We start from the raw sequence: 27,222 nt of genomic DNA on the forward strand, positions 1-27,222 counted from the left end.
CTACATTACGCAATTACACGCGCGCTACATTACGCGCTTCAAAAAACCGGACGCGCGTATACGGGCATATTTCGACGTGTTCGCTCGAAACCGGTGGTGTTGCGGGGAGGTGTCTCTCGCGGCTCGCGCTTTTACGAGCTTAGAAGCGCGTCAACGCTCGTACGAGTTGAGCGTGTGCCAAAAGGCGCGCCTATACGCGCCTACACGCGCTTCCAAAAACGAGCTTATACGCGCGTATAATACGCTAGTCTGAAACCGCCCTAAGCTTGGCGATTGGAGACTTGTGGAGATTCCCTCTAGATACGGTTATCTAGAGGAGATCTCCACAAGTCATTTGGAATCTATGATTCTCGTGAATGATGCTTAGTCAGATTCTTAATCTAATCGATTAGCGATTATGAAAATTTAGAGTAGAAACTTAAATAAAGTTAATGACATTATGGGAATATAAAAAAACTAAGAACTGAACGGATGAAATTTTTATCTAACCAAGACTATTCTTTTTCTTTGGTTTCAAAATGTTTTGAAAAGTAATGAAATATCAATAGAAGAGCTACATATGTAGTTTGTCGATCAAATTTAATTACATGTACGTTAAACGACTTACAAGTTTGCTTACAATGATACATTAAACCCAAGTTCATCTTTCCATTGGAATTTAGTACTTATTTCTACAAGCATAAGATTCAAGCAGTTGAACCAAAAACGATCGTAACTTATAAAGTCGTGACTACTTATTGAATCGAATCTCCTATTAACGGTGATTGGCAATCAATTTGTCCGTATGTCGCTTTCGTTTAATCATTTAGTTCTGCATGTGTAGTGTACATGTACACTATGCTTATGGGTTCTATGAGGTTCTATAACAATTTACGTGTAGGCAGTGGCGTGCACAGTGTTTGAAGCCAGGGTAAGCATTAGTTAGGTAGGAGCCTATTTACTGGCAGGTCATAATGAAAAATATGCATTGAGCCATTACAACTGGGGTAAGCAGTGCATTTATGCCTCTATTGCACACCACTGCGTGTAGGTACGTAGAACTGTTATATATTCTGTGACGTTACCTTAAATATTATCTGTTTTAAGATGTTCTTTACCTACTTACAAACTAGTGTATTAGATATATAAATTCAAATATACTATTTGAATTTTTTAACCTATATTTAATCCATTAAGATTAAAATAGACGGAATATTTAAAATCATTATTGTGAACAGTTTTTCTAGTTAGATCTTAGGTTGTGATCTAAAGGGTTACTAGTAACTCGACGTATTCCTTGCAAGAAAAGATAGGGGAGCTAAAATGCAACAAATTTGTCCTACACATGTATGGGCGGATATCGATAGTCTTCGAGATATTTGAACAGGGCAAGGGCACATAATTCGCAAAACCGATAGACGATGAGGTCCCAAGGTGCTGGAATGGCGACCTCGCACCGGAAGACGCAGATGGACGGACCGTCTTCCACGGCCTTACGCCGCTTCAATCTAGCGATTGATGCGGCGAAAGACCGTGGCGTGTGGAAGTCCCTGCAAGAGACTATGTCTATCGGTTGATGATGATGATGATGATAGGTAACAGGTATATACAACTATACACCGATGTTACCGACGCGTTAACAGACATCTGCGCATAAAACATATATTTTTAGCGCTACAAATATGTATGAGACAAGCGACAGAACAAGTTTACACTGTGAAGGCTATTAACAAGGCTTTCGACCAGTTTTAAGAAAATTAATAAGCTTGCTGTTTACTAGTTTACGCTTACGGGTTCTGGCATATCAGGTTTTTTTTAGTTGCTTTGCTGCGGAGAAATAGAGGATTTTTTTTGTTTTCTGTATTAATAACTGAATAATAAGCTACTTATTGAGACTAAAAATAAGTCCATTCTCTATGTTTGTGCATATTAACGGCAATACCTATTTTTTAAAACAGAATATTAGCCATGTCAATCATGTCTTACATTCTCCTTTCTCCACCAACCACAGAGAATTAAAACCTCAAAAGTACGCATATACAAGGTTTTGCATGAACACAAAATCGTAAAATGTTATTGCCAAAGCTTGGCGATCGGAGGTGTCCGGCTATTAGGCGTCTATAGGTGGTGGTCTGTGTCGCCAACTAAGCCTCAAGGTTGTGATAGGAGGGATACCGTACGACAATAGTGCATATGAAGCTTTACATAAGCTTTGTTATCACCATTTCAACACATCACCGGCCCATGCTTGCCAATACCGGATGGTAGACACACACCTTTGAGAACATTACTCCTGGCTCCTGGCCTCCGCTGGCCATCCGTTCGTGCGTCTGTCTGTCAACGGGCTGTATCTCAGCCAGATACACGAGACATATTAATTGAGATAGAGAATTGACATTTTCACAGAATGTGTACTTACCTATTTCTGTTGCCGCTATAACAACAACAAAGAATAAAAATTCAAAATGGCTGCCATGAAAATTGAAAAAATGAGTACCTATTCTCGAACCTTTCTCTCTCCGAAAATCTCATAAATAAAATCAAACTCAACAATTTAGCTCTAAAGCTCAAACAGGTATAATATCAATCGAATGCAGTCCTCGTTTGAACATTTAAAAATAGAACCATCATGATCCACCATTCACATACAGACAAAGAATACACGCACAAGTAAAGAACACAGTTTAGCAAATATAATACAGTTGATAATATTATGCACTTATGCACTTGGGTAAAGCAACGATAAACGATACGGACGAAGACGGTACGGGCACCACAGTTAAGCTAAGTTAGGGTTAAGCTTACGCTTTTTGTATAATATTCAATTCAATTCAATTTCTTTATTTTGCAGAAACACATTAATTTACAAAACTAAAACTAAAACCTTAAAAAAATATAATATTATAATTCAAATATATTATTGAAAGGAGTCCCTTTAGGATAAAAGTAGCCTATGTGTTAATCCAGGGTATAATCTATCTCCATTCCAAATTTCATCCAAATCACTTCAGCCGTTTTTGCGTGATTAAGTAACAAACATCCAAACATCCACACTTTCACATTTATAATATTAGTAGGATTTCTTCATGTAGGTAGGTAAACCGAGAAAAGCTATATAGCATTGGCTAATCGTCTTCTTACTTAGCGTGTTTAGGGTTTGCATAAAATTAAGCTAAATATTTTTAGTGTGTTTTAGATTATTTCCCTACTGATTTTTTATCAAACTGTGTTATTATAAAGCACCTTGGCTTGGAACTTGAAAGTAAACGTGCGTCCATTGACAAGTCGCTAGCAGTCGTCATTAAAAATGGCATCACGTATTGCTTTCATCAACTCTGACCGATTTGCGGCTTTAGTCTAGTTTTTGCTTGATTCTTGATTATTATTTATAATTACCCGATTGCGCAAAGCAAAGGAGTAGTTATGTGTTCATCATGAATGCGACATGGTAAAAAGTAAGTATCTACCGATTGAAGTTATCAAATTTCACTCAAAGGCATCGATATAAATGACAAGATATGGTCAAGCGAACAAAAGAGATTGCCCATTTGCTTAGGAGCTTTGGGCCCCCCCCTAATATAATTGTTATGTCACCATGGTTTTAATTTTATTTTGTAGACAAATAATTAACTCTTTATATTCTGCAAACGATTTCTATTTATTCACCGTGGTTATAAAGAAATCTTGTTTTATATTGCTGATATTGAGGTTATATTTAATTAATACTTTTTCAAAATAAATGGATGTTTACGATTCTGACTGTAATTGTGGATATTTTCAGTAATAGAGTGAAAAAAAGTCGTTATAAAACATAATCGTAAAAAAATAACACATTTAAAAAAAAAAAATTAAGTTTTGACACGACGCCGACGCCACAAAAGAGGGCTCGTTCACGGGCGATCTCCTTTTTCACTGTTTAGAAATAATCGATAGGATTTATGATGCCGATAAACATAGATAGGGATAGAAGTTTGTATGAAAACAATCAGTACCTTTAATATTTAGTATAAATGCCAAAGTGTGTTTGTTTGTTGGTTTATTGGTTTGTTAGTTTGTCCTTCAGTCACGTCGCAGCGGTGCAACCGATTGACGTGATTTTTTTCACGGGTATAGATAAAGACCTGGAAAGTGACATAGGCTACTTTTTATCCCGGAAAATGAAAGTGTTCCCATGGGGATTTTAAAAAACCTAATTCCACGCGGACGAAGTCGCGGGCATCAGCTAGTAAATAATAAAAAGCGCTTCCATTGCTTAAAAGGTGTATTCAAAGCAGTGAGTAATCGAGCGGAAATGCTACCTGAGCCCATCCATACTTTCCAGGACATTGTTATGAATACCACAGCACAACATAAATTCACTTTATGAAAAACTTTTAAGCCAATAAAGTCAGTATCACGTTAGATAGAGATATCAGAATTGCCTGTCTATTTTAGAGAACTATCACATCTTTTGTGGTGGTTGTACGTATGCAACAAAAACACGGGATCCTGACAATAAGGTTTGAATCATCGATGTTGGGATTTAATGGTTTGGAATTTTGATATAGTAATGTTTTGTCTAAGGTTCGTTTCCACAATAGGGAACCACGGGTGAAGGCAGAACTCAAAGAAAAGTAAAAGTGACAATAATTTAAAAAGCTTTCGAAAAATTCGAAAACTTTTGTTTGCAAAGCATTCGGTCTGGTGTTTATTAAGTCAAAATAATTGAAACATTTTTTTCACGTTTGAAAATCGATACAGCCGTCATATTGAGTTTTTTCAAAAAAATTATAGCCAGTGTCACTCGGGATGATGTAAGGATTCTAACCATACCCTAAACATCCATACTTGTTCAGGAATTTAGAAGTTTGAGTGTAATAAAACAACTCATATAAGTACGTAGGTACAGACATGTAGCTATGTATATAATCTTGAAACTAGTACCTACATAATCCTGAAAACATTACGTACCTACCCTCCGTTTTTTGGGCAGTCGAGTAAAAAGTAAAATATTCTTTGCTAGCTTAATACAATTTTGTAGGGATCTCTAATTTTTTTGAATGTAAAATATTGCCTATGTCACTCAGGTACCTTTCTACTGGTAAAAGAATTTTCAAAATCGGTTCAGCAATTCCAGAGATTACTTCCTATAAACAAACTTACAAACTTTACCACTTTATCATATTATTTTATCAGTATATTAGTAAAGATTGCACACCATAGCATAGTGGCCTTATCACTAGCGTGATCTCTTCCAGGCAACCTTAGGGTAGCGCTTAAATTAGAGATTGGTCTCCGATGAGGTCGGAGCGAAGTAGAGACCAATCCTTTTAACTGAGGTAGCAGATGAAATGTAAAGGCATGCAGATTTCCTTATCACATGACATTTTCTTTCATCGTACAACAAGTATTTATAATCATACGCCAGCAGAGCTTGGAATAGGTACATTAATATAGGAAAGAGTTATAAAATTTTCCTATGGACCGCCATACCTAAACCTTGCGTGCCATGTCCCAATGAACCGCATATTACAAGTACCTTAGCTTTCTCTTGAAAATCCGACCGAATATTCGATAAAGAAATCGTTATACAACATCGACTTCAATTCGGGGAGCCATTAATGACATAGTTCGTAATTATGCCTCATTAGTGTTACGTATTGCTCAATGGAATTGTGAGTTACCGTCAGTCAGTCAGGCAGGCAGTTATGATTGGTAAATACTGTTGCAGTATTGGATTCAAACTTATAATCATGTTGAAAGCGTGATAGATGACCGTAGGGTTGCCAGGCGTCCGGATAAAGCCGGACATAGGTAGGCTTTTTGATTGGCGTGTCCGGCCAAAATAAACGGTGTCCGGCTTGTCCGAATTTTGTCAGGCTTTTTACATTTCGCAAACGAGCGTGGCCGAGCGCAGGCGAGTCGACTGACGGTCGCTCCCGTAGCTAGGCGGCAGTGCCGCCTGACAACAAGATTTATGACAATAATAATAAAAAGCTTGATTTTACATACATTTTTTTTGTCGTACCTATTAATACTAAGACACAAAATCCTCAATAATGTAGGGTGTCCGGCCTTTCTACCCAAATGTCCGGCCAAACTGGCTGGTCTGTCCGGCTATTAGGTTTGGCGACCTGGCAACCCTAGATGACCGGTATATCTGTCACTACCCATATTCTATCTTCACTGTGGGCTGGTTTCCGCACTTAAACGTTTCCGTCTGTTGTGCATCACTAACCATATTGTCCTACCCATTATAAATGCGAAAGTGTGGTTGTTTGTTTGTTTATTATTGTTGGTTTGTCCTTCAATCACGTCGCAATGGAGCAACGAATTGGCGTGATTTTTTTACATGGATATAGTTAAACATCTGATCCTGGAGAATCATTTTTATCCTGGATAATTAAAGAGTTCCCCAGGGATTTTTAAAAACCTTAATCCACACGGACGAAGTCGTAGGCATCAGCTAGTTGCATATAGATCCTAATACATGATAATATTATAAAAAGCAAAAATTTTTGTCTAATTTTTCACTTAACATTAACCATCTTGACGAAATTTTCAGAGAGCCTATAGCTTTCATGTTTGATGGGGTCAAATGCTAGGCAGTTTTATTCGGAAAATCCAGAAAAATATTTCAAAAAATTTATTCTATTCTTGCCAGAAGTATTTAGGTGCAATTTCTCAAAATGAGTTAGTACTTAATTAAGCCTTCGTCCTCCAATCCTGATGCCGAGTTTCGATCTAGGTCATGGGATGGGAAGAACCTACCCTATAGGTTTCTTGACAGACAGACAGACAGACAGTCAAAAAAGTGATCCCTACAGAATACGGGATACGGAACCCTAAAAAGACATTATTGTATATTTCATTAATTAAACTAAGGAAGTGGAACTTAACTTACTTTAAGGCCGACCGACGTATTATGTGTATTAAAAAGGACACAGTGTTCGATATACCTATTAATAGGTATTTAATAGGTTTTTTTATTATAAGCATATGCACGATTATTGATATTTTAGTATCGGTGGCCTTCTTGAGTCGTGAGTAGCGACGGATCAAACTTAACCGATTTGCGGATATATTCATGTTATCATGTACGAGTCAGCAAAAAACTATATTGCTTGCGATTGGTATTATTCAAATACAAATACAAAAGTATTATTGTTGTAGTTCTGTGAACTATTTAAACAACATTAGGTACTAACAAATTCAACAGCCATTTAGTTTAAAAAAATGTTGGAATTTCAAAACAGGAGGATATAGATAGTTCAATCCACGAAGACGCGCCCCACTATTGTTTGTGCGGGGAAACCACGGGTGGGGGAGTTATCTGTACCTAATTTATCTTCTTGTGTGTGTGCCCACATCGCTGATCGGTGCGTTACGACTTACGATAGAACTCACACTCTAACAGTACATAGCACATTTGCAGTTGTGGTAAAAGAAATACACGTTTAGTGAAAATTTTAACTCTCTACCTGTTACGGTTCACGAAATCACAGACAGACAAACAGACGGACGGAAAGCGGAGGCTTGTAATAGGGTCCCGTTGGCACTCTTCGGGTACGGAACCCTAAAAATTCTTTTAGACATACCACAAGTCCACACTTGAGACCAATGAACCGTGTTATATGAATGCCGGAATTATTCTGACAGTCAATCTGATGGAATATTTCTATTGTAGGTATGATAATATTATACTGCATGACTGAATAACAATTGAAAAAAAAAACATTGTATGCATAAGTTATAGGCTCACATGAAAAACCCAAGGTTAAAAAATAAAAGCATAGACGAGTAGAAGAATACTTACTAAGTCTTTAAAACCCATAAAATAATACAAAAAAGAAGCTTTAACCAATACTTAAATACTAATAATAATAAATGCGAATGTGTGTCTGCCTATCTGTTACCAACAGAATATTCGACAAAATTTGGTAAGTACCAACCTTGCATGTCAGAGATGGACATAGGCTACTTTTTACCACGGAATATCAAAGAGTTCCCACAAGTAAATCCACGTAGATGAACTTGCGGGCATCATCCACATAGTATACTATATACGCGACAGGTCGAGATGACAATCGGGGTATGAGGCGGTGGGACGCCCCGCGCAACCGCACGTCACCCGCTCTCGCCCGCACCGGCTTAACGCAGGGGCTGTACGGGTGTTCGAGGCGTTTGCCGTGTAGTTAAACGTTGCCACACTGACTATGCTTGGGCTGCTGGATGAGTATGACCGTTTTATTAGCGATCTTCTTACAGTTACGCAGAAAAAAGTCCCAATTTCATTATGTGCCAATATTGTTTGCGAAAAGGTGTGAACGACCTGCCGTTAGCCGACTGAGTCTGTGAAAATGAATGCTTCTTTGTCACGATACGATCTTATTGTTTCCTTGGCGACATATTTTATAAGCCAGACGAAATCTATAGCAGGGTCCACATAAAGCGTGGCAGCATCACGTTGGTTGATGTACATCTAGTCATCCTTATCATCTTCACCATCAGCCTGTGGGTGTAAGCTATTGGCATAAGCCTTCCCTAATGAGCGCCACCACACCCGCGCGGGGTGGTTATGATTATCTACGTATCTCGCGACCGGCTTGCGACCGGCGTAAATCTCGCGATAAGTGCTGTCAAACGTCACACGTAACAGCGGCTACAGAGAGACAGCAATAGCCACAAAACAAAATAAGAAGGAGAAGAAGAAAGACAGCAAATGTTCTGTCGCATTGCCACTGATGTCTAGGTAAGTTTTCGTCACTATATTAGAAATGGAGCCTCCGAATTGCGCTGGTGGTAATAGCAGAATGATTTTCAGTGGCTGATAAAAATCAAGATGAGTTTCATGTTCTTCTAACTAAAGCTAAGATTTTGCAAATTTAGATAGTAGGTGCTTATAATAAAAAAATTGTACCTCGCGAGGCTGATCTAGCTAATTTACCTAACCTAGCTAAGTTTTCGTCACTATATTAGAAACGGAGCCTCCGAATGGCGCTGGTGGTAATAGCAGAATGATTTTCAGTGGCTGATAAAAATCAAGACGAGTTTCATATAAAGCGATGTTCTTCTAACTAAAGCTAAGATTTTGCAAGATTAGATAGAAGGTGCTTATAATAAACTCGTTCTTTAAAGGAAGTAACATATAATGAAAGTGACCGGAACATAAAAAGCACCTCAAAATGATACAAATTACAATAAGCATTTTAGCAATACAAAATTTTATCTGTTTTAGATAGACAACGGAAATTCGAATCCTGCTCAAATATTTGTCTATTTCTTGTTACTTGTTAGACAACGGATATGACTCACTATATTATGATGTGACTAGCTGACCCGCCCCGGCTTCGCTTGGGTGGAATTTAGAAGTGGATTTAGAATTGGCGTGGGGGTAGAATTTTCAAAAATCCTGAAATAGGTACATACCCTACCTACGTATTTTTTCTTTATATAAAAAATATCAATCAAAATATCAAAAATAACTTGAAAAATCATCCCTTACTAACCCCTGTCGGTCAAAAGAGGACTAACCAACACTTGGGGAAGGTTCATAGAGTAGGGAGATTCTCGTAAAACCAAGGCAGCAGCCAAATACCTTGTTTCTGTGGCTGCTGCCATGGTTGGAACATGGAAAAGTACTGCTGTAGACCTATGTTCCGTGAGAGAACAAAAGGACTCAACCATCCTTATCATCATCATCATATACTTACATTAATAATAGCTACTTATAGACGATAAATTACCATAAACCAGTTTATTCTTAGGTAGGTACCTACCTCTTTGTTTACAAGTAAATAAAAAACTAATCCAGATGTGAATAGCAACCATTTCCTCATTACTCATACTTGGGTAGGTATATTTTTTACTGACTACCACTAAGCATCTCAATACGCCAAGTTGCAACGGATACATTGCAGCGTTGCGGCGAACAAGAATCCAAAGAAAAACCCTCCTCAATTAATATTCATAAGGCGATTGTGGTGACAAGCGATTTGTTTCGTACACGTACGTAAACAAAGTTTTAAAAATGACATACGGGCCACTTTCACTAAAGAAACGAATAATAATAGAGAATTTTTAGCTCGCCAGTGCGTAACTGTGCTGCTTAGGATAAGGACTCATTTGCGATTTTGTAGCTGGCAGACTTCCATATCGACACTCCATATTAATCACTACCCCTGTTATAAATGTGAAAGTGTGTTTGTTTTTTGGTTTTTCCCTCAATCACGTCGCAACGGAGCAACAGATGACGTGATTTTTTGCATGGGTATAGTTTAAGACTTATGGGTATAGTTTAGGAATTTCACCCTCACCATTTGGGTGTCTGGTGCACTTCGACCGTCCGCTGCGCCAGATCCTTCTTTCCACGCACGTGCAAACTGTGGAACCAACTCCCATCGGCGGTGTTCCCACTAGATTATAACATGGGGTTATTCAAGGGGCGGACCAACAAATTCCTAAAAGGCCGGCAACGCATCGGCGGCTCCTCTGGTGCTGCAAATGTTCATGGGCGGCGGTAATCACTTAACATCAGGTGACCCGCCTGCTCGCTTGCTCGCTATATCTATTAAAAAAAAAAAAAAAAAGACCTGGAAAGGGACATAGGCTACTTTTTATCCCGGAAAATCAAAGAGTTCCCACGAGAATATCCCGAAAAACCTAAATCCATTGCGTACGAAGTCGCGGACATCAGCTAGTATTAAGTATAAATAGGAAAATGTGTCTATCTGTCTGTCTGTTAGCTTTTCACGGCCCAACAACTAAATTTAGAGTTGGTACCTGCATCTTTTGCTTTTTAATATTGCTAAGAAAGAACGAAACATGAATTTTACATTTTTAGACTCAAAATTTTAGTGTGCGCTACAAATAGGCTAGTGACTGGCAGCTATAGTCACGAAGTTTGACAGCTCTAAATTAAATTTAAAACTGTTAATTTGTGCCGGTCTTTTTCCTATTACATTAGTAAGAAGAGAATGCGAATACTCTAAAATTTTGTTGCGCTCAGAATCAGTACCACTATACTATTAGCACGGATCTAAAAAAAGTCAACGACTTACAATAGATTAGCCTTATTTTATTGTAGCCTGTAGGCCTTAATATATAACAATATATTACCAGCAATGTGTCCACAGCTTAACTTTATATAGGTAGTCATCAAGAATATTGTGAACGTATCGTACCACGTAATAACTACCAAGTGTTATGTTAGTAAATTGCCAGATAAAGAAGAAATAGATTTATTGTTTGGCTGATAATTCGGATGTCATAATAAAATACCGCCGTAATAAAATGTTTTGTTTTGGCATTCAATGAAAATGTCTATTATTTTTAAGATCATTTGTAGACAAAACAGTTTTTTTATTTCATTTTATTTAAAAGACCAGATACCGATCGGTATTTATATTATTTAATCTAAATATATAAAAGGAAAAGGTGACTGACTGACTGACTGACTGATCTATCAACGCACAACTCAAACTACTGGACGGATCGGGCTGAAATTTGGTATGCAGATAGCTATTATGACGTAGGCATCCGCTACGAAAGGATTTTTGAAAATCAACCCCTAAGGGGGTGAAATAGTAGTTTGAAATTTGTGCAGTCCACGCGGGCGACGTCGCGAGCGTAAGCTAGTGATTTATAATGACGAAGGCAGACCGTGGGTAAAAATGTGATTATGGTCAGAAAAAAACTGAAGATTACATTTTAATAATTCTTAGGCAATTTCAAGAATACGTTGTCCTTACTTCATCTTGACTTTGAAGTATAAGAATAAAAGATAGATGTGGCGTATCAAAAATGATGAGTGTTTTACAAGTAAGTAAGTTTAAAATCAAATCAAATAAAGTAAGATATGTATTTAAAATTATTTAAAATTATTAAGTTTAAATTAGGAAGATGATGAATTCGGGGTATCTGTGACTTACAGCCGCACTCAGAGTCGCTTAATCGTTACTTAAGGCGCCCTTATCCATACTAATTAATGCCTTAAGTAACGATTAAGCGACACTGAGTGCGGCTGATAGTTCTCCAACTAATATACTATAGATCAGAACTGGTATATTACAAACTAGCGACCACCCACGACGAAAATATTAATCCTCTCTATTCTCTATTCCATTAGAATATCAAAAAATCTGACGTTATTCCTTATCAACATTTTAAAGGTGAGTTTTTTTATCAAACCACTTTCTAGATCCAAGGCTTTGGACTGGGCGTTGATGAGTCAAATAAAAAATAGGTTTCTAATTATTTGCAACCTTTAAAACTTTAGACCGATAAACGATTTATAGGATAATTTGTCCGTAAAATTTGGCCGATAATGCCGTACGACAGGTTTCGTAATCAGAGGTTATGCTCTAATAAAGCCATTTCGGAAGATTTAGCGATTACCGATTCAGCGGCGAAATACAGCATTCCTGGCACCATTCCACGCGGACATGATTAACATAATAATAAGCTTGAAATCAGCTTGGACAAGTAGGTAGGTATACAATAAATATAATAGGAACTAAACAATCGATATACGGTCTAAATCAATTCAAATAATAATATGCCTATATTCCATTTATGTCGATAAAATCTCGTCATTTTTGAGTTCAATCATTTGCATTAAAAGTAATATCATCAAGCTAGAATGATAAAGATAATCAAATTATGAATACATTTTCAAAAATATAAGATGTAATATCATTAGATAACATTATGGGTAGGTACTTGCTAATCAAACTTTAAAAATCTCACTACAAAATATAGTAATACCACATCCAATAGTTTGCGTTTTCACGGTGGGTCGTTACATGACCAGTTTTTATTATCGGAACCTTAATTTAAAGTTACGGAGGCAAAAGAAAGTCCAGGATGCCTAAGGTCAACAACCTGGGAACCTGTTGGGACCACAGTCCAGCTTTTATACAATATGCTGTAATAAAGTGGTCTAACAGGTATGGTGTTTTTGAAGGTTTTTTTCGACCATATACTTATATTCGACATTTTATGTTATACTCTGCATAATAACGTAGGTATTCAGTGTAGAATTAGTCATATGACTAATATTAGTATTTTATAGTAAAAATAGCTTTAATGTTAGCTTCAAATAAAAAATTTTACTACAAAATCATACAATTTTTTTGACATTTTAAATAATATTATGTTATTTTTATGTTGTTGTTACAAAAAAAATTCGTAAAATGAATGGTTACATTAACCTAGCTTATGCCTGACATCTATGCAGATTTTTTTAAATAGGTAATCAATAAGTTGATATACCTAAAATGAGTTCTAATAGGTTTTTAAAATTCCGTGGGAACTTCATGATTTTCTGGGATAAAAAAAAGGTACCTATCCGTCCTTTCTTCACTAAGCTGTGCCAGACTTTGTCAAGATCAGTTCGGCAGTGGAGCGTTGAAAAAGTAACAGACAGATAGACAGACATACTTTCAAATTTATAATTAAACGATTTCAAATTTATAATTAAACGAGTATTAGTATGGATTAAAAATTGTTCGAGCTTTAAGAGCAGAAAATTCCAAGCATGAATTCAATTAAAACTGTTCTGCTTTTACTAAATATTGTGTATTAAAAGCAACAATACGTTCTTTTATTACAAAACGACGTGTACACGCAATGGTTTGGGAAACACATACAATTGTTGGTGGTAAAGGTGTGGTTGAATCGAAAAATTTCGACAATCGCACGCTCAATCGACCGGAGCGAGTGAAATTTTCTATGGTGTTCTCTTCCTATTGTTTGCGCTATTTAATGGAAAAATAGTGAGCTAACCCTTTTGCTTGCTATAACACAATAACTCGAAATAATTATTCTGTCATAAATCTCAAATCATCCATCATCATCATCATCATCATCAGCCTGGACGTCCACTGCTGGACTTAGGCCTTCCCTAAAGAGCAAAGAATACCCACACAATCTTTCTCTTCAATCTTAATCTTTTGTACACCACATAGGCATGAAATATTGTGACATAAAAATTGTATCCAACACCTTACATGCATACCTATTTCAACAAATAAATAGATTTTGATTTTTATTTTTTTTATTTTAGTTTCTTATAAAATATACTGCTAACGTCACCAAATATGGATAGTAACTGAAAATCATCATTACTCAAACTCATCTATCCAAATTATTGTAATTATGCGAAAGTGAGTTTGTTAGTTATAGCGTCGCAAAGGAGCAACGGATTGACGTGATTTTTTGGATGGATATAGGTAAAAAAATGTTTAGTTTTATAAAAAAGCTTTACCTACCTAATACTTTCCAATAAAAGCTATTTCATTAGTTTGCGTAAAAAAATTTACAATATACAAGAAAATATAATATAATAAACAGTTTTCGAACAGAAAAACCATTTAAAACAAATTATTTTATTGAAGTTATTTTGATAGCCGATTTAACCTTTTAACTGCCTATGACACTGATTCTCACTTTAAAATATATAAAATATTCAATAATATTATGTTAAATATTCAATAATATGTTAAACATGTACAGTAAAACCAGATTGAAATTGGCAAATAACTTCGAGGAATGTTGAAATAAATGGTTGTCCTTGATTCCGTTGGACCCTGGAGCCAGAAACAGGTTCCAAAGTCATAACTTTGAACCTCCATCGATGCATAAATTTGCCGCCCAAGATGGATATGATAATTGCATACCTGGTGCGCTCTACCAAAATACATAATCAATTATAATTATGTATTATGCAATTTAATATTATATATTTTAATTTAGAAAAAGTTATAGTTTTACAAAATTTTGATACAAGATTACATTGTTTAAAAGTATTTATTTCAAAATTAAATTCTTTTCGAAAAATCGATTAATATAAATAATAATGAATACAACTCCCTAGCTCAGGCTTCCTTCATCGACGAAGAATTTTTGAATTTAAATTAAAAAAAACTTACTTTATTGGTAAAATAAATAGCTATGACGATAAATTAACGAAAAAATCAATAAACAATATTTATGTTTCGAAATACCAGAATATTGTAAGTGGATTTACCTATAGATATAATTTGCAACTAGTCTAGGAAGCCTATAAAATATTATAAGGAGTAACCCGTAAATTTTGAGAAATGTCTAGCCATATTTGCAAAGTAAACCCTGTAGTTGTAGGAAGTAATAATTCTTATACATCCTAATTCTAGGTAAACCGCACGCACGGGTAAACCGTACTTTTGGCATGACAGTTGACATTTATAGAGCATATATGGCGAGTTCTTTCTCCACTAGTTCGCTCTGGTAAAGAGCGCACTGGACTATTAATTCTATAATCATATTCAAACAGGTTGTTGACATGCAGCTTGCCTGGTATTATCTCTATCTGACATCTTGATTACACGATGCGTCCCGCATTTAGCGGTATGCAAATGGTACATTGCTTGTGCATTAAAATTATCTGCTGCATGTGCATGTAAGTCTGTTTATCTACGTGCTAGCTTTGACCTAGGCTTCGCTTACATGATATTTGGGTCGAGCTGTATTATCTCAGGCTCTAGTTAACTGTTGATTACACCTTACAATATTAGCACATAATCAAAGCCCCATTCTTCTTTAAATTTTCAATGTGTAGAATTCAAAATATTGTGTTAAAATTGTGTGGGTCGCGTACTATACATATGTATTAGTATAGGTCAATGACCTTAAGTTAAATACGTCACATTATTTGTCATTAATATTTTTTATTTGTATGAAAAAAATATAATAAAAACAAATTAATTCGTAAATGCCATATCCAAAGTTATCGTTGAGTACATTAACCCATCGCATCGGTCAGGAACAAGTAAGGGCGGTGACGCGTATCCTTTCTTTCTTTTTTATTTTCTTTTCTTTCTTTTGTTTTGCCTCGGGTTCCCATCGAAACCTTACACGTAACGACTGAAGCGAGACGGCTATAGCTTTTAAACCAATAATTCATTGGTGAGGAATTTAAAATTATGGGTGTTTTTACACTATGAAAATTTTATGTTGTTAAGTATAATAAGTAGTTTCTTTTTTCCGGAATTAAACCACGCATGAGTAGATTTCTTTATAGGAAATCAATCCTAATCCATACTTCCATACTAATATTATAAATGCGAAAGTGTGTCTGTCTGTCTGTCTGCTAGCTTTTCACGGCCCATCAGTTTAACCGATTTCGATGAAATTTGGTACAGAGTTAGCTTACATCCCGGGGAAGGACAAAGGCTACTTTTATCCCGGCAAATTAAAGAGTTCCCAAAGGATTTTAAAAACCCTAAATCCACGCGGACGAAGTCGCGGGCATCATCTAGTATAAAATAATCGTTAGGATGCTCATATTCATGTAAATATTATGTTTGTATCCACTAAAAGAATCCTACGTATTTGAGCTATAAAAGTAAGTTTTCATCTCTGAGAAATTTATTTATTTTATTTTATTTTAATTTATTTTATTTTATTTAACAGGAAAACTTACAGCTAATATGAAAAAATGAATAGGTAAAAACAGAAGAAGATTAAAGCTAATGACAAGTTTTCACAAATAGAATAAACATAAGAATAACAAAAAACTCGACTGGGGGAGAGAAAATTCAGGGAAAAGTAATAATTTAACTTAAGAGGGAATTAATGGTCCATATTTTGAGTTATATGTTTTCAAAAATTAGTTCAAAATTAACCGTTCTGAACTTCTATTGGGTGAAAATAGGAACATCCTGTATTATAACGTGTCGTCTTACACTTAATAGCATCTTGTCAATATTCCAGTTAAGCTAAGCTATGGGTAATAACTAGTATTTCAAAACGAGGTGAGACAGTAGCCTACTTTATAAATTACTAGCTGATGTTCACGACTTCGTCCGCGGTGATTTAGGTACTAGAGGATGCCCGCGACTTCGTCCACGTGGTTTTAGGTTGTTAAAAATCTCATGGGAACTCTTTGATTTTCCGGGATAAAAAGTAGCCTATGTCCTTCCCCGTGATGTACGCTAACTCTTTACCAAATTTCATTAAAATCGGTTAAACTGTTGGGCCGTGAAAAGCTAGCATACAGACAGACACACAGACACCTACTAAGGTATGGATTTAATTATCCCATGGAAACTCGTTTGCCTCCTTGCAAAAAGTAGCATATGTCACTCTCCAGGTATTTAAGTATATCCATGCAAGAACTCTGTTGCTCCATTGCGGCGTGATTGAAGAACACACCAACAAACAAGCACACTTTCGCATTTATAATATGGATAGTGACTAGCTGATGCCAGCGACTTCGTCCTCGTGGATTTAGGTTTTCAAAATCCCGTTTTCCGGGTAAAAACAGCTTATGTCCTTCTCCAGGTCTTTAATTTATATCCATGCAAAAACTTACGCCGATCCATTGCTTCGTTGCAGCGTGATTGGAGGACAAACCAACAAACCCACAAACAAACTTTTGTATTTGCAATATCAGTAGGTAGGGATTGTAGTAATATACTAAGACCTATACCTAACTAACCACCTGTATCTAGCACGCAATAAGTTATTCTATCAAACCAGGAATGTCGGTATAAATGTAGGTTTGCGGTAGTGATAAGCTATGGCATAGCTAAATCTAGCGTCTATACCAACGACTTGGTCCGCGGGGATTTAGGTTTTTTAAAAATCTCACGAAAAGCTTTTGGTTCCGGAAAAAAAATACCAATATCACTCTCCAGGAATTGAACTACCAAAAAAAATCAAAAAATTAGGTATATCAATCCGTTCCTTCGTTGCAGCTTGATTGAAGGAAAAACCCACACACGCTTTCATATTGACAATATTAGTAGGGAATGTAGTAATATGCTAAGACCTACCTAACCACCTGTATCTAGCGCGTAATAAGTTCATCGATGGTAATAAGTTATTCTATCAAATGAGGAATGTCGGAATAAATTTAGGTTTGCGGTCGGTTGGAGGAAACTGCTCTCATAGCATGAAAGTTGTCATTCTTCCGCACTCAGAGTAGCGTAGCTGTCTCTGTGATTCCAGTTGTAATATTTTATGTAATAGTTATATTATGTCACTAACAATAAATTAACCCTTCTATTACAGTAAACAGTTTAAGATTTTAACTGCACATTTTTACCGGCCAATCTCCTCTGTCTCCTTCAAGCTACTTGAGACTGGCAAAGTGCATTGTGCTGACATAGCACTGAAAAAAGCCATATATTAAGAGAAGAAGAAGTAGCTTAATCGTTACTTAAGTTTAGTTAAAACGAGACAGAGCTATATCTCTCACATAAATCTGTCTCGTTTTAACTCAATCTTAAGTAACGATTAGCGACTCCTAGCGCCGAACTGCGATCAACGCTAAGTGATTATCACATAGCGTTGATCGCAGTTATAATAATTGGCTGATTTTTTAATATTCTTGCAATGATAACCTAGTAGGTAGTTAAGTCATTGTCCTCTTATTTGGGAGATCAGGGGTTCAGGCAGCTCTCACTTTTTCGGAGGGTAGGTGAGCATTAAAAATTTATCACGTACATTAATGGTGAAGAAAAATATCGTGAGGAAACCTGCATGCCTGAGAGTTAGAGATATCTCAATGGTGTGACAAGTCTGTCAGTCCGCAGGTACTTGGTCAGTGTGGTGGACTATAGCTAAACTCATTCTGAGAGGAAACTCGCGCTCAGTAGTGAGCCGGCGATGGGGTGACGATGATGATGGTATTCTTCAGTGAATTTTTATCAATTAAATCTTTTAATTGATGCATGAAAAATGTGCAGAGGTACCTACCTAATTGCGATCATCATACTGTTTGACAATCAAAATCACTTTTAGCTTATCCCCGCGACTTCATTCGCATAGAACTCACTAATTTCAAACCCCTATTTTACCCCCTTACAGGCTGAATTTTCAAAAATCCTTTCTTAGCGGGCGTCTACGTCATAATAGCGCTGTATGCTAAATTTCAGCCCAATCCATCCAGTAGTTTCAGATGTGCGTTGATAGATCAGTCAGTCAGTCAGTCACCTTTTCCTTTTATATATTTAGAAGAAGAAGATAGATTTAAAAGTGATTTTCATTATGAAGCAGTATGATGATCGCAATTACCTCTGCACCTTTGTTTAACGTCTATGTTAAAGCAATAAAAAGCTTTTCAAATCAAATCAATTAATGGTTTATTCAAAATAGGTAAAAAATTACACTTTTGATAGTCGGTTGTTGCATTTGTAAGATGATATAGTGGTGATAATTTTTACGCGAACTTAAGACTAAAGTTACGAGGGTTCCAAACGCGCCCAGGTCTGAGAAGAGCCCACAACAAAGTCAGCATTTTAAAAATGAAAACATTTTAATAATGAATCATAATATGAGATACTTTTATAATAATGCACGAATAATAAAACATTTGTATCAAATCAACAGTTGCATAAGATTTCGAAGAAGTCTGAACTCCGAAATAAACGTAAAACACTTTCGCTAAACCAGCAAAAAAGTTTACCGTGATAGTATAAAATTTCACTACTAGGTATAACTTGTATAATAAAATGAAATTGCTAACTGAAAGCAAGCAAATGTGGAACACACATTCATAAAATTAATTTAGATGTTATCATCTAAAGTTTATATTATTTTTAGCCGACTTCTAAAATAGAGAAGTTACTTACACTTTAATATAAAAGTTTTTTTTAACGGTTGATACTTATTACCTACTCCATAATTAGTTATGTCGAATCTGAAGAAAAGGTTATGGATTCATTTTAAAAGTTGTTTTTCATTCTTCATCTACGTTTCTATTAATTTATCGACTACTACAAACTAGACTAACTGCCGTACCCAGAGTCGCTAATTGTTACTTAAGATTGAGTTAAAACGAGACAGATTTATGTGAGAGATATAGCTCTGCCTCGTTTTAAGTAAACTTAAGTAACGATTAAGCGACTCTGAGTACGGCAGTGAGTAGGTAAACAAAGACTAAAATAGGATTTGCCACGCAATCTCGGTGCCTCTGATCACGTTCAGTCACCAATATAACTAAGTATGACTCTAACTATGAAAATGGACAAACAGATTTAAAAAATAATTTTATTTTTATCATTTATCTTATAAAATAAGGCTCAAGACCTGAATGAACATCTTTGGAAAAGGAAGATGAAACTCCACAACAACAAAAATAAATAAAAAGTATTTTCAGTAGGTACCTAACTGTCAATAAAAAGTTAAAAGATAAGAAATATTATTTAAGCAATACCAAATTAAAAGAAAGGAAAAACATTAAAGTAAAAGTGTATTTTAATAAGTAAAAAGTAATTTTAATAACCTACTAACGTTGAGTTGATCGTAACAAATTAAAAAAATTAAATGGTGATTAACTAATTTATTCACGAGAATTCATATAATTCTTGTGATTAAATAAGTTCAATCCCCAATTAAATTTTAGAATTTGTTACGAACAACTCAGTATTAGTATCTAAAGTAGCTGGCCTGCCCGGACTGCACGCGGGTGCCTTTAGGTCTTAATATGAATATAGGAACATATTAGAAGAATATAATATTAAGAGAAAGTATTCTAAAACCTAATACCTTTCAGCAATTTTGAGATGAAACCTATCCAACAGACCGTCACGGCGGGCTGAATAAATGCACTGATAAGTTGACGTAGAAGTTGGTTTTGGTTTCCAAAAAAATAATATTATTCATAAGTTTATTCAAATTGCGGCTAACACTTTCCACTCGAGTATGCACGCGCACCTCAGTGTGAGAGCTCAGTATGAATGACCTCATGCATACGAACATAGATTTTCATACATTATCTAAATATAATAAAAGGAAAAGGTGACTGACTGACTGATTGACTGGCTGGCTGACTATTTGACTGATTTACCAACGCACAACTCAAACTACTGCATGGACTGGGCTGAGGCATGCAGTTAGCTATTAGTACGTAGGCATCCGCTAATAAAGGGTTTTTGAAAACTCAACCCCTAAGGGGGTGAAATAATGGGTTTGAAATTTGTATAGTCCACGCGGACGAAGTCAAGAGCATAAGTTAGTTGGCTAATAAATATGTTCAAATTAATTAGTTTTGGCCACAAACTACTTGACAATATGATAACCAATCTAGATCAGATAGGTTTAATCATTTAGTTACCTTGTTAGTTGATGATGTACTAAGAAGGTCAAAGGGGAATGCCAGGTGGCCATAGTAAATTTGGCCTTTAGGTGATCACACATGAAACTATATGGAATCAACAGTATATAATATAATAAGGGAGAGTTTCAATGTTACAAATTATTCTTTACTAGATGATGCCCACAACTTCGTTCGCGTGGATTAAGGTTTTTTAAAAATCCCGCGGGAACTCTTTGATTTTCCGAGATAAAAAGTAGCCTATATCCTTCCCCGGGATGTAAGCTATATCTGTACCAAATTTCGTCAAAATCGGTTTAACGGATGAGCCGTGAAAAGCTAGCAGACAGACAGACAGACAGACGAACAGAATGACAGACACACTTTTGCATTTATAATATTAGTATGGATTTTCCAAAGGATCGATTTCCAAATTGTACAAACGCATCGTATGGTAAGGTTTTTCCACTTGAAAAATGGTTTTACATGTATCATACATGTATTTACATGTATCATACATGTATCATACATGTATTTACATGTATCATACATAAGTATTAAAAAATTAAAAAATTTGAACAAATATTATATATTTTTCACAATAAGAATATGCTGGGGGCACTTCTGGGCCAAATATCGGCATTCCCATTTAAATAGCTATTTTGGTGAAAGATCTGTCATCATAATGTAGGAAAATCCCGAAGTAACTTCTCAGAAATTATGCAATTCCCCACTCGTTAGGAAAGCATCTTGGCTTATCTGAGCTCCTTATCTCTTTTGATTTCATAACTAAGTAACTAATCTATTGGTGTTTTTGTCTTTTGGTGCGTGCCTGAGAGATCTATAGATTAGCGCCTTTTGAAACTATAGCTTTATTTGAAACCAATATGTGCCAATATGTTGGATTAGCTGTGATAGCCTAGCGGCTAGGACGTCCACCTTCTAATCGGAGGTCGGGGGTTCGATCCCGGGTACGCACCTCCAACTTTTCGGAGTTATGTGCGTTTTAAGTAATTAAATATCACTTGCTTTAACGGTGAAGGAAAACATCGTGAGGAAACCTGCATGCCTGAGAATTCTCCATAATGTTCTCAAAGGTGTGTGAAGTCTACCAATCCGCACATGGCCAGCGTGGTAGGCTATGGCCAAAACGCTTCTCACTCTGAGAGGAGACCCGTGCTCTGTAGTGAGCTGGCGATGGGTTGATCATGATGATGATGATGATGACGTTGGATTGTTTATATACGCCGCACTGTATAAAAATGGTTCAAAATGAAAGAAAATTCTGGAAATTCGAACCAAATAGTTGTCAATCAGGCAATCTTATTGAATTGCCAAATAAAATACAGGTTGATTCGTATTTTTCTCAGCCGTATCATATTTTTATGTTATTCTTATATCACGCCTATGGACATGGCAATTTCCTTTGTTTAGCAATAGTTGTGATTGGTACAGAGTATGCAGGTATTTATAGTTATACGTACCTGCTACGTGTTTTTACGGAATCACAATTGCTTACAAGTAAAATGACCATGTGTATTGGTGTCAATGTATAGAATATGTGATAATGTCACAACAAAACGTGATAATTGCTACTTGTCACATACAAGCTACTAGTCTTGTAAGTATATTTAAAAACATTCGAGCATAGGTATACCCATACTAATATTATAAATGCGAAAGTGTGTCTGTCTGTCTGCTAGCTTTTCACGGCCCAACAGTTTAACCGATTCTGATGAAATTTGGTACACAGTTAGCTTAAATCCCGGGGAACGACATAGGCTTTTTTCTCACAAAATTAAAGAGTTCCTACGGTATTTTTAAAACACCTAATCCATATGCACTTTTCGGTTAGCTATATTGTATTTACAGAAATAGAAAGGATGTATATTCTAAAATTTTCCAATTTCTTTTATAATAGTTAGTAGGTACCGTTTCTATTTCATCTTTAGAATATTACGCTAATGACTTTTTAATTATTTCTTCTTCAAGTATTGGTGCAACAAAAGTCAGAGAAAATAGTCTAATCTACGATTTTATGGATCGTAAGCATATTTTCAAATTTGCCTACTATCTAAAATTAAGAGGTTCTAAACTTTCACTACTAAATGGCTTTATAACAGATATTAAAATCAGTCTAAATCCAAGCATCACTTTCTATGAAGATTAATTTAATGATGCTGCGGGGAACGATAAATTTTTAAAGCGTGTTAACAAAAAAGTAGAATATAAAAGAAATTTGAAACGATGAATTTATTAATCTATTAATCGTAGATACGATCTTAATAGATTCCTTCACACTTGATCTGGCATAGGCTTGTTTGTTATGATTGAATAATGATTTCCCATAATGAAATTGAATCTTTGGTGTCTAACAGAGCGTATCTCGTTGGCAGGTAGTGAAAATAGCTGGAAGTAGAACATGCGGAGTTTATGTTAAAATGTTTGTGCTACTAAAGTAAGCCTACTTAGAAATGCAAAGATTCTCTTGGCATCCAAGTAATTTATACGTTTGCATTCTTTTATGTGATCACTTAATTATGAATTTTAAAGATCACGCCGATTAAGTTAATATCTTTATTAACATTTTCCTCATTATGTTAAATAATACGTCTGTATTCTAAAATTATTTTTTCGCAAATGTCAGTAACCGGATCTACCTACCTTGCGTTCATTATCGTGAGTCAATGAATCTTAAGCGTACATAAATTAAAATATCGATGATGGTATTCCGTGATTATTCTTGTGTACTAAATTGCGTTTTATGAATTCTCAATCGTAGTAGCTTTTATAAAGACCATTGATGAGGTAATTTTTATTTTTAATAGTTAATTAAAAATGGCTTACCATATAACATAAAAAGAAAACATCCAACCTCCTGATGGAATATTCAAACCACAATCAACTGTCATAAACAGTTTTCAATGTCACATACACAACACTAACGGGACACTCTGTATATGTAATGTAAAAGTCGCGAATAAGAAATCGAACGCAATTGGCCGCCTCGGCTTGTTTTTAACGTAATGAAATTTCGAATCCGCCAATCGGAGCGCTGCGCGTGCGTCATGCACAGGTGACGGACACAAACTGACTGGTTTGGTTGAGGTAGTTTCTTAAGTGACGATTAAGTTGAAACGGTGTGCCTTCTCCATTCAAATCGACAAGTGACTCTATGAAGTGACAGCCAATTATCGACCTTCGTGCATCGTGACAACACGCAATTATACAGAGCATAAAATTGTTCCTTGAGCCATTCAATCATGCAAAATAAGTGACACCTGGGTCGCCTTCATATGCGCACGAGTTGACTTTTTTGCGATAAACATGTTCTGTTATATTTTTTTCAACGATAGATAGGAACCCATACCCGAAAGGCCTTAAGATTAAATTTTGCAATCCAGCCTAAGCTTATTGAAATAAGAGATAGCTACATTTTAAGAATGCATTAGTTAATCAGTACATGACGAGAGATATGAATAATGGCATAAATTTACTTTGATAATGATGTGATTACTTAATCTACTGTAAAGTGGAATTAAATATTCATTTCACAATTTAGATCATAGAGCCACGACTCTTGGTACAGCCTACTGAATCTCATCATCATCTGAGCAGAACAAAACGAACAACATACTTACAATCAAATAAAAATCTACCGAAATCTTAATTAATGGACTTACCATTTTTTTTTTACCGTCCTGTCGTGGACAGTTACCCATACATACCTACTTTATCCTCCTCATAGCATTTGGAACAACACTTCTGATCGCTCACCGTTCCTACCGAAGTTTTAGAGTCACCATCTTTTGTAGGTTCGGATTGCTTCACATTTAGAGATGTCTTTGAGAATTTGAGAATTAAAAGATCAGATTTATTGTAGACCAATCTTCAAAAACTACATTCAAGGACTGCGGTCATAAATAAAGAAAATAAAAAATAAATTTCGCTCAACTAAATTTAGAGTATCTGAATCCTTTTCTTTTTAATATTGCTAAAAAGGGCCAGAACATGAATTTTACATTTAAAGACTCTAAATTTTAGTGCACGCTACAAATTTAACCGATACGCTCGCGACTGGCAGCTAAAGTCACGAGATTTGACGGCTCTAAATTAAACTTAAAACTGTCAAACTATGTCTGTCCTTTTCATGTTATATTAGTAAGAAGAGGATGCGAATGCTCTAAAATATAGTTGTGCTCAGAATCAGTACCAAAGGCTTTGTAAAAATTAAAAAGCTAAATCAAAAATACTGAGTGTGAAATTCTGGAATGGATCGGAGAATACTTTAATAAAAGAAAAACCTATAAGTAGGTAAGTAACACAAACCACAAGCGATATTGAATTTGAATTTTTTGTTGTTAAGTTAAAACAGCCGCGAATATTCTTTGAAATTAACAACAATAAAAAAATCCGCAAAGCATCATGCAAATTATAATGAGATAAGTGTGGACGATTCCAAATGCATGATGATGTCATGTAGCCTAAACAGCCATTTACCAATTAGACACTAAAATTTAAAATCTGAAGATAGAGAATTTTATTCACAATACATTGAACCGTTACTTAGTAAAGGATCTGTAATGGTAGTTATTAAAATAGCAATGAATGTTGAAGGTGAAAAAATTACACAAGAGAGGCGACGCAAACTTTGACCGCGCAGTCCGAATTACTGTTAATAAAAAAAAAGTGGTCGAACGAGTAGATCTTGATTCGTTACAGGTTTGATGGTTCTTTAGTATTTCATCTTGGTAAAGATATTGATTTGATATTAAATAATTTTTATAATATGATTTAAGATTTACTTCGATTTAATGTATTGTTTGAACTGATTTCAATTTATTAATAAATATCAATTTCTAAATTATTTCTTCGTCATTGTAGAAATATCACTATCTTCACATAAATAAATATATAAAATAATAATGTTTATTATAACATATTTTTAAGTAAATATCCCTTCGCGTGGGACTTTATCCAATAAATTTCATGATTCTAGGTTCACTAACTGCAAATTAAAAGCGACCAGGATAAAATATATTATGATGTTCTTCTCTATAGTGACTGACTAGACTTTCTTTATCAGAAATATTTTAAATGAATTAGTAAATACAATATTACTCCCTAGGTATTGTTTTAATTTGATCAGAAATTTTACCATAGATTTTAAAACACATCGAGTTGGGACCGGCATGGCATGTTGGTACTTGGTTTATGTTATATTCATAAAAATTACCTTTCTTCTGGTTATAAGAGGAATGAAGGTCGTTTTTCTATCGTATTTCATACTACAAAATAATATATTACATAATATATAATACATAACATTCCCATCGAAGGAATGCAGGTATGTCCTTTATACAACCTCATGATGATCGAATCACCTAATTTTAGAATAGCTTCGAAACCAGTTAATGAGTAGGTCTCAAATACTTAAGTAACTGAACACTTATTTGTGCAGTGCGTCTATGGTTTGCATAACTGTACCTTATTCTATTCTCTGTCCATGTATTTATCTGTGTCATGTTTATTTTAACTATGAAATAGTTTTCGTATATTTTTAATATAACTTGCCGTTAAAATTTACGTTCTGATTAGCTTTAAGGTATATTACGATATAATTAAAAAAATTAAAATCACATGGTATTAATTTATGAAGGGAAATAAACTTAATTATTATATTTCGACCTTGTTACGCATAAAGAATCCAATCAACGTAAAGCCAGTTTTGATGTCTAACTTTAGTTTGAACTTTGAGTTGATACCCAAAACTGTTATGTGGGTTGGATCCTTTCTGCATAACAGAGTCGAATTATGCATTACTGGGCTTTAAAAATCTAAGTACATATTGATTTTGTGTAAGTATTAAGTATTTTATTAAAGCAATATTTTTTAAAATAATAAAATCCTATTAATTATCTTTCGTTAGCCGTGCTAGCCTAGTGGTTATGACGTTCGCCTCATATTTGGGAGGTCCGGAGTTCGATCCCGGGCACGCACCTCTAATTTTTCAAAGCTATGTGCGTTTTAAGAAATTAAATAACACTCGCTTTAACGGTGAAGAGAAACATGCATGCCTGTGCATGCATTGCATTTCTCAAAGCTGTGTGAAGTCTGTCAATCCACGCTTAGTCAGCGTGATAGACTATGACCAAACCATTGTCATTCTAAGAGGAGTCTCGTAC

The 27,222-nt window shown here is 35.3% G+C and overlaps 1 protein-coding gene across 1 annotated transcript in view; it reads right to left on the reverse strand.

Annotated features, from left to right (window-relative positions):
• Positions 1 to 24,115, reverse strand: part of LOC117992833 (glutaredoxin domain-containing cysteine-rich protein CG31559-like) — a 110,494-nt gene extending 86,379 nt beyond the window's left edge. The window contains exon 1 of the mRNA XM_034980543.2: positions 23,885 to 24,115. The gene's annotated coding sequence lies outside the window, so the exon portion shown is untranslated. The remainder of the gene's footprint in view (positions 1 to 23,884) is intronic.
• Positions 24,116 to 27,222: the final 3,107 nt, after the last annotated feature.

This window comes from Maniola hyperantus, chromosome 22, assembly GCF_902806685.2.
Source record: "Maniola hyperantus chromosome 22, iAphHyp1.2, whole genome shotgun sequence".
Classification (NCBI taxonomy): Eukaryota; Metazoa; Arthropoda; class Insecta; order Lepidoptera; family Nymphalidae; genus Maniola; species Maniola hyperantus.